Below are 9,207 nucleotides of genomic sequence, written 5' to 3' on the forward strand. Positions count from 1 at the left end.
GAGGGAGTATTTGTAAGGATTTATTGATGTAAACTCTTATGGATTTGCTAATTTTCTATTTCTATGATTTTGCCCTGTTTGTATCAATTAAATCTTGGATGTATTGTTATGATTTGGACCTAATTCACATTCTTGATTGATTGTTTGAATGTCTTGTGGATCTTGTAGAGATTATCTATCACTCGATTTTTCGAGGGAAGCATGCGAAAGGTGCAAGCCCGTGTAAGGACATTTGAGGGATGAGCTTTAGGGGAGAAATAGGATAATTCAAGAGGGTAAGATAGATTTATGCATTAATCTTTATATCTTATGGGTTGAGAGGTAATGATTTCTATGTTGATTTTCCGAGGAATCTTCGTGACAGGAACATGCCCATGTAAGGACAACATATGCTCATATCTAATTGATTGCATTAAGGTATAGATTCCAGTCCTAGGCCGGTTGTCTATTGCAAGAGAGAACCGACAACCTTCTACAAATGGTGGACAATTGAGAAATAAGATTTGGTAGATCATTTACATTAAAGAACCTTACAAAGAAACCAAAACTCCCAGAGCATCCCTTATCATTGCCCTATTTCTTGTTTCCTATTCTTTTATTCCTTTGTTTACTTTTCATAGTTATACTTAGACTTTGTCAATCCATTGATTTGTTGTCTAGCTAATTCGCATTGATATATTCTTAGTGCTTATTCCAGTCCCTATGGATATGATAATCTTTTATATTACTTGCAATATTTCCGTACACTTGCGGAGATCAACAAGTTTTTGGCACCGTTGCCAGGGACTGCGCTATAACATTAGGGATTATCAATTGAGTTAGACTAAACATAACTTTTCTTTTCTTTTCATTAGCATAATTGAAACTAATCTTTAGAATTCGGTTTTCATCATTTGCATATCTTTCTAGTTCTTGACAATTCTTTTTGTTGCAATTCTAATTCTAATTCTAACTTTGCATTCTTAATTTTTAGCACTCTAATCTAACTATTCTCTGTTTTCTCTTTTGATCTAGTTTCTTTCTTCTTTTCTTTTGTAAACATATCTTGCAATCTTTAGCATATGAATTATTCTAGTCATTTTTCTTTTTCCTTTTATCTTTTCTTTCTTGTTTTCATTATGCACTTTCTTTCTTGCAATTTAAATTCTACATTTTCTTTCTTGCTTTTCATATTGCATTTTATTTCTTGTCTTTGATTCTTCATTTTATTTATTTTTCTTGAATATCCATGAGCACTAACATGTCAAGCAGGCCCATGAGAAAATTTTCTACACCCTTTTCTGCAAGATTTTTATCTCCCATTGTGCAACCTCAAATTGAAGCAGAAAGTTTCCAACTAGACCCAGAGTTAATTGTTATGATACAAGGTCACAAATTTGGAGGAGAAGTATCAGAAAGTCCTTATCTGCATCTTGAAACATTTTTAGAGATTTGTGATATGGTAAAAAGTGAAGGAGTGTCAGCAGATGCAGTTCAATTGATGGCATTTCCTTTTAGTATCAAGGATAAAGCAAGGACTTGGTTATATTCTCTCCATCCTCAAAGTATCACAAGTTGGGAGCAATTGGAGAAGCAATTTCTGAATCATTTTTTCTATCCAAGCAGAATAGTGTATATGAGGAATTGCATAACAAATTTTGCTCAAGCATATGGAGAATCATTGTTTGAAGCATGGGATAGATTCAATAGTCTTCAAAGACAGTGTCCTCATCATGGTTTTGGAAAATGGTTGATTCTGCACATATTTTATGGGGGAATTTCTTTCTCAGACAAGAGTTTATTGGATTCATCGGTTGGAGGTTCTTTTATGGACAAAAGTGTAGATGAAGCATATATGTTAATTGATCAAGTGACATTGAACCTCCAAGAATGGTTGAATATAAGTTGGATGAAATCTCCCTCAAACATTCAAGGAGTGCAAGCCATAAATGCTATAGAGCCTGTCAAACAAATTGTAACTCAACCATCTATGAGTTTTGAAAATCACAAGTCACAGAACGGGAAGTTCAAACATTTAGGGGCAACGATTGAAAGTATTGTTTCAAATTGGTTTAAAGAAGATCCCCTTCCTTCGCAGACAAGATCTAGTGAAAAGTATGATGATGTTGGGTTGAGAATTGAAAAAAATCATGAAGAACTTCTGAAGAAGGACATGTTTAGAATTGAGGAGAAGAACAATAAAAGACCACATGAACTCAGTTCCATTATTCCAGGAGGTTCCCAAATGCCACAAGTACCTTTCCCTCAATGATTGATCATACCAACACAAGATAAGTAAGTTGAAACTCCTCCACAAACTAAAAGGGAATATGGGAAATTAGAAGTACCTTTCCCAAGACCTTCACTAAGGGTTCCTTTTTCACAAAGGTTAGTGGGGGTCAATGAGAACAATGACTTTAAAAAATTCTGTGACACTGGTAAGGTTGAGTGCAGATTTTTTAAGGTATATGAAGATAAAGACTCTTCAGATGAGGATTTTATTGATAATGCAGTGGTGAATAAGTTTTCAGATCTACCTCCAAATTTTATAGGGTGTTATAGTGACATTGAACTTTCAGATGATAAATGTGATGTGGTATATCAACTTAAAACTGCAAGTGAAGTTATTGATCCTCTTGTTATTGATTCTCCTATTGAGGATATAGATGTTGGTTTATTTTTTGATGTATGTGTTGATGATGATGTTTGGGAAGAATGTGTAGGGAGCTGTGTTGTGGAAGCAGCATCTCAAGAATCACCTCCATTATCCACACAATCCTTAGACGTTGTAAGAGTTGTAGGGATTGAGCATGTTGTAGACCAATGTGTAGGGACTCATGTAGATATAACAGAGTCTCAAGAATCACCATCTTTGATATCGCCAACACCTAAGTCTGAGCTAGAACCATCATTTGATTCAGAGGAAATCACATCCACATGTTTAAAAATATCAAGTATTTCTCAGCAAAGCAAGGTTAGTACTTCTTGTGATCTTTTGAAAAATTTTATAGAGGTACCTATCATTGACTTTGTTGGATGTGATTCAATTTTTATTTCTTATTCTGCTTATCTTAATATGGTTATGGCTCTATCTTATCTAATATTTTTGTGGGAAATTTGTACTTTCTTTGCATGTGAAGATTTCACTTGGGCTAATGATTGGAAGCTCAATCTGAACCGTCTTCGACTACCTAAAAAAAAATTTAAGAAGATGAAGATGGAGAGAGTTATACTTTACTTTGTAGCTCCATTGATGAAAGCTCTCTCCATAATAAGAACCCCTGGTAGGAGGGTTCTAAAATATCTTACCCCTCCAAGAGAGAGATTTAGATGAATCTAATGAGGTGGTCGAGCTAATGACCTTAAACAAGCGCTTCTTGGGAGGAAACCTAAGTTCATTTTCCTTATTTTTTTTATGTCTTTAATTCTGAGTTTATAATAAATCATACCCTCTACTTAATTTTTCTTGTCTATCTTTTTCTTTTTGTAGAATTCAAAGTTGTGGAGGAATATGAGTATTGGATGGAGGAGTATCTTTAAAAGCATGAATGTCAACCATTTGGAGCTCATCACTTGGTAACTTCTCTTAAAATCTCCTCCACATTGTTTTTAGTTTTCATTGGGACAATGAAAAGTTTAAGTCTGGGGGGATGCATTAGATGCATTTGATTTGCTTTGTTTGTTTTTGTTTTTTCTTATGTCTTACATTTTGTTTTGATTATTTGTGGCATACATCTTGAGAACTTCAAAACTTCACTTATATGCTTTTTTGTCTTCAAGATTAAATGTTAGCACGTTCATTATCTAGATTCATGATGCTCAAATGATGTTAGTAGTATGCTTAATGTACCTCTTTTCTCTATCTTGGGTAGCATGACATAAGCTAAGTATCATATGGAGATGAGTTTTAGTCTTGGCTTGACCTTAAGGATCTTATCTTCACTTCACTATGCTTGATGCTTGAATGATTGATATCATTGAAATAGTCATGATTCATCTTGTTTGTTTAGTACTTGGTTTCCATGGTGATTTCTCAAACTTCATTTTGGTTACTGGATGAGGCTCAACTCATGTAAGCTCATTTGGAAAAATCAAAATATCCCAACATTTGTGCTAAAAGTACATTTGTGAATAAGATTTGCACAATGAAAATACTTATGAAAATAAAAAGTAGAGAAAAAAAAGTGAATAAGGGATATAAAAAATAATTGTCGTGAGTGGAATCTAGCTAGTCACCCCTTTGAGACCGAGTTAGGTTACTGGGGAAATGACTGCTTAGCTTCTCTTGAGATTGAGCACGCCTTTGAGACCATGGGTTGATTGAGAAATATGAACCAAGTGTGTGGCAAGTAAGTGTCCATCACTGGTTACTTGTCAATCACTGGAAACATTAGGAATTCAAACTTGATGACGACTTGACTAGGACATAGATTGAAACTTGAAGAGTTTTGAGTTATTTTTGCACTGTGCACAGGGTACTTATGCTTGAGCCAAATTCAATTTGTTTTCATGATCATGCTTACTAATGAAACCTATTGATAGATCTAGGAGAGTGCATTAGGGATATGAGAGCATTGTAGAACATATGAATTTAGATTGCAGCATTTTGCTTGAGGACAATCAAAGGTTTAAGTCTGGGGGTGTGATGTGCGTAAGTTGTATACATTTGTTAGCATGCTTTGACGCACATTCACATACTTTGAGCATGCTTGATCTAAGCATTTTCGTACTTCCATCTTTCCTTTTTAGCATATTTAGTCTCTTTGTTTGGAGATATGCTTTTATGCATTTTCTGTACACAGGAGTCGAATTTGGTGAAGGATGCATGTTCGAGGCCAAATCTACAAGGAAAGCGATGGAGGAAGCCATGATACCTGAACCCCACATAGCCCTGCCATGGGGGTTTGCCCAGGCCGTGTGGAGATGAGAGGTCGTGTAGCTGCAGCAGAGAAAGAAGATGGCTTGGCCGTGTGAACCTCACACGACCATGCCAAGATTTGGAGCCCAATGAAGCCTAGGCCGTGTACACTACACGGCCATGTCAGTTTTCCAGAGACCAGAGAAGCCTCGGTCGTGTGTGCTACACGGTCGTGTGAGGTTTCCAGTGAGCAAGAGAGCTCTGGCTGTGTGCACCACACGGCCATGCCAGGTTTCCAAAGGCGAAGGCAGTACAGGCCGTGTAGATCTACACGGTCGTGCAAGGAGGGTATTGGTAGAGGCAAGCTACGGTCGTGTACCTCACACGGCCGTGTGAGGTTAGCAGAGAAGAGAATGGAGCAGGTCGTGTGAACCTCACACGGTCGTGCTTCGGGGCCGTGTGGCGCCCAAACCCCTCTTCTATATAAGGCTTCCTTCAAGATTTGAAAGGGGATCTTCACCCCTTTGGGAGAAAGGAAGATTTGGGCGATTCCTTCCATTCTTGGGTGGATTTATGGGTGATCTAAGAGAAGATCTTCACCGATTCGACTTCGGGAGCATGGATTGGATCTAAAGACAGTTTTCATCATAGATAAGCCTTCTTTCTTTCCTTTTGGGATCAAGAATGCTTGTAATCTTTATATTTTCGTATTTCTTTCTTCGATTGATGGAGTAGTTTATCTTCATTCAAGGATGGAGGGAGTATTTGTAAGGATTTCTTGATGTAAACTCTTATGGATTTGCTAATTTCCTATTTCTATGATTTTGTCCTGTTTGTATCAATTAAATTTTGGATGTATTGTTGTGATTTGGACCTAATTCACATTCTTGATTGATTGTTTGAATGTCTTGTGGATCTTGTAGAGATTATCTCTCACTCAATTTTTCGAGGGAAGCACGTGAAAGGTGCAAGCCCGTGTAAGGACGTTGAGGGATGAGCTTTAGGGGGGAAATAGGATAATTCAAGAGGGTAGGATAGATTTATGCATTAATCTTTATATCTTATGGGTTGAGAGGTAATGATTTATATGTTGATTTTCCAAGGGATCTTCGTGACAGGAACATGCCCGTGTAAGGACAACATAGGCTCATATCTAATTGATCGCATTAAGGTATAGATTCCAGTCCTAGGCCGGTTGTCTATTGCAAGAGAGAACCAACAACCTTCTACAAATGGTGGACAATTGAGAAATAAGATTTGGTAGATCATTTACATTAAAGAACCTTACAAAGAAATCAAAACTCATAGAGCATCCCTTATCATTGCCCTATTTCTTGTTTCCTATTCTTTTATTCCTTTGTTTACCTTTCATAGTTATACTTAGACTTTGGCAATCCATTGATTTGTTGTCTAGCTAATTCGCGTTGAGATATTCTTGGTGCTTATTCCAATCCCCGTGGATACGTTAATCTTTTATATTACTTGCGATATTTCCGTACACTTGCGGAGGTCAACAGGAATCTTATCCAATAGAAGGTAGAAAGGCGACTTCGAGACTGTAGCATTGACAGAGAATTGCAGTGCCCTCCTTATGGCGAATCCTCCACCCAAGCTTCAGGACCTATGAAGTTTCTCCATACCGTGCAAAATCGGTTCTGAACTTATACCAAGAGCTTTCTGTGACTTGGGAGCTAGTGTCAGCCTGCTCCCGTTCTCTTTATGCAAGAAGCTGGGTTTCCAAAACATTAAATTGACCATGATGGCACTACAACTAGCTGACCATTCATGCAAGTACCCGATGGGAATAGTGGAGGATGTGCCAGTTGAAGTAGGTGGATGCATAGTTCCTACAGATTTCATTATCTTAGACATGGAGGAAGATCCTAAGATACCGATCATCCTTGGAAGACCATTCCTTGCCACGAATGGAGCCATCATCAATGTAAAAAGCCATAAGTTATCCTTGGAGATCAACAAGGGAAAGATTGAATTTGATTTGTCCAATTCTTCCATATGCAACCCCTCTTCTCAGGAAAATTCTCACAAAATTATCATATACAAAGAAGGGGAGTACGGTTTCTATGTGAGTTCCCCTCCAGCAAGCAGTAAGAAATACATCTGTCCTGCACGAGCGAAACTGAAGGCGCATGCTAGAACATCAACCCTAAAAGGAGAACCGTCCTCCAACGGGTTCAGCCCACACTGACTGAAACAGGGTCGAGCTAAAGACCTAAAACAAGCGCTTCTTGGGAGGCAACCCAAGGGTTTTCTTTTCATTTTGATATAATGTCTCGTCATCCATTTTATTTCCTTTTATTTCCTTAAGTAGATTCAGTCGAGTAGCATTACTTAATTTGTGTTCATTTTCAGGATATGCATAATCTCCACAAGCTGGCCGTGAGCGTTTCATGGGTGTTGAGGCATCAGAGAAGCCAAAACAATAGAGGACGAGTCATCCCGTGCTTAAAGGAGGTGGTCGTGCGACCCTACACGGTCGTGTGGAGCTTGTAGAGAAGCAGAAGCCACTAGCCGTGTACCCTTGCACGGCTTTGTGGCTAGTGCAAAGAAGAGAAGGAAAGTAGTCGTGCCATTCGGCATGACCGTGCAGGAGAGTCCAGAGAGGAGGAAGCCCTGGGCCATGCCATTCGGCATGACCGTGTGAGCCCGGCCGAGGGGAGGAAAGAAGAGGTCGTGCCATTTGGCACGGCCGTGCAATCTGATCTAACCCGGCCATGTCTATAAGACACGGCTGTGCCCCATCCCGTGCGGCACCGCCTACTCCCTCCAAGAAACCCTAGCCTCTACCTTCTTCTCTCCCAAAACCCTTCCCCTCCCCAATACACCTCACCTAACCCTAATTTCTCCCTCTAGAGTCCACTTTTCCCTAGATCTACATCTAGATCTAACACATTCCCAAGCCAAAACTTTGGAAAAAGAAGCTAATCCCCTATTCCTCCTCTCCCTTGCTCCTATCCTCAAGGACTTATCTCCACAGAATTCTAAGCTTGCCATGTCGTAGATCTTGAAGAGACTTCGTCGAGGAAGAGGTGGATCTGGAGAAGGAGATGCACCGGGGTGAAAAAGGCAAAGGGAAAGCTTCATCTGTCACGCCCCGGAGGAGTCCCTGTCCGACGAAATTTCGACAACATCTCCCCTGTACGGCGGACAATTTGAAATTTTTCTACATCCTCATATACCTTAGCCACATGCGGCTGGAATAAAAACAGTAATGAAATACAACCACACAAACATCCACGCAGTTTATATATAAGTAAACAAAACAGTAATACCACGACTCGAAACCAACCCTACTCCACTACACCCATAAAACACAAATCCGACAAACTCACCTCTTCTGTCGTCCAGGCAGGCATGTAGTAAAACATATCGAATAAAAATCCATTGACATCACAAAATCCATACAATGTCTATACCATCAACCAGAACAAGTTTAGCATAATCTAAGTAAGTAAACCAAAAGACCAACAATATCTTTGAGATCTGCAGGGACTAGCAACTGGAACTCTCTCCTGACAGCATCAACCTGAAAAATAAAAACAATGGAGGCGGGGTGAGTCCAACACTCAGCAGGTACAACTGATATGCAAAATAGGGAAATAACATGTAGCACTAATCATGCGTACAGTCTCCTGATATAAAAGGATGAAATGCAACTGAAGTAAACAGGAGAAAAACTATACAAACCAGGACCTGGGTATAAGGACAAACAGTCCGAGTGGCATAGAAATCCTGTATGCATCTCAAACACAGGCGTCCAAACAATATACAGCATATAAATGCAGCAAGCACAAATACAAGCAATAAATGCATCATGCATATGATGCCAATGATGCGTCCTGGTCACCCCTGACGTCAGTCGATCATCTCACACACAATAGTGAGGCCGAGTGGGTAGGGATGTGACAACCGTGCACTCTGTCGTCACTACTCCTGATGAGTGACCGAATGGATGGGATGCTGTCGGAGTACACCTATCCTCCTACCCCAAATCATAAATGGGAGAGTGCAATTCTCTCAACTCTCGGTACACGATGTGTTAGTTAGAGCCCTAGAGCCAATCATTTGATGATTGTATGGACTCATGTATATCATATTCTTGTATATTAATAAAGGCTTTTGTTTGGTTATTATACTTATTTATAGTAGTGCCAAATAGACTAAGTATAATAGCGTCCTTGAGTAGAAGGTTCATACCTATATCAATCGATTAGTTGAATCGATAGTGAGATGATATAGGGAACACTACTCTAAATCATTCCTAGTCGAGTATTAGCATTCAGGGACAATGTTAATACAATAAGACTAGCATGTAGGTCAGCTCGATGACTTGATCTCACAAGTCATGGATA

The 9,207-nt window shown here is 39.1% G+C and overlaps 1 non-coding gene across 1 annotated transcript; it reads right to left on the bottom strand.

Annotated features, from left to right (window-relative positions):
- Positions 1 to 1,613: 1,613 nt before the first annotated feature.
- LOC121993807 lies at positions 1,614 to 1,719 on the bottom strand. The gene has a single exon (XR_006115421.1). It is a non-coding gene; the product is annotated as a small nucleolar RNA R71 (small nucleolar RNA).
- Positions 1,720 to 9,207: the final 7,488 nt, after the last annotated feature.

The sequence above is a fragment of the Zingiber officinale genome, chromosome 1B (assembly GCF_018446385.1).
Source record: "Zingiber officinale cultivar Zhangliang chromosome 1B, Zo_v1.1, whole genome shotgun sequence".
NCBI classification, from domain to species: domain Eukaryota; kingdom Viridiplantae; phylum Streptophyta; class Magnoliopsida; order Zingiberales; family Zingiberaceae; genus Zingiber; species Zingiber officinale.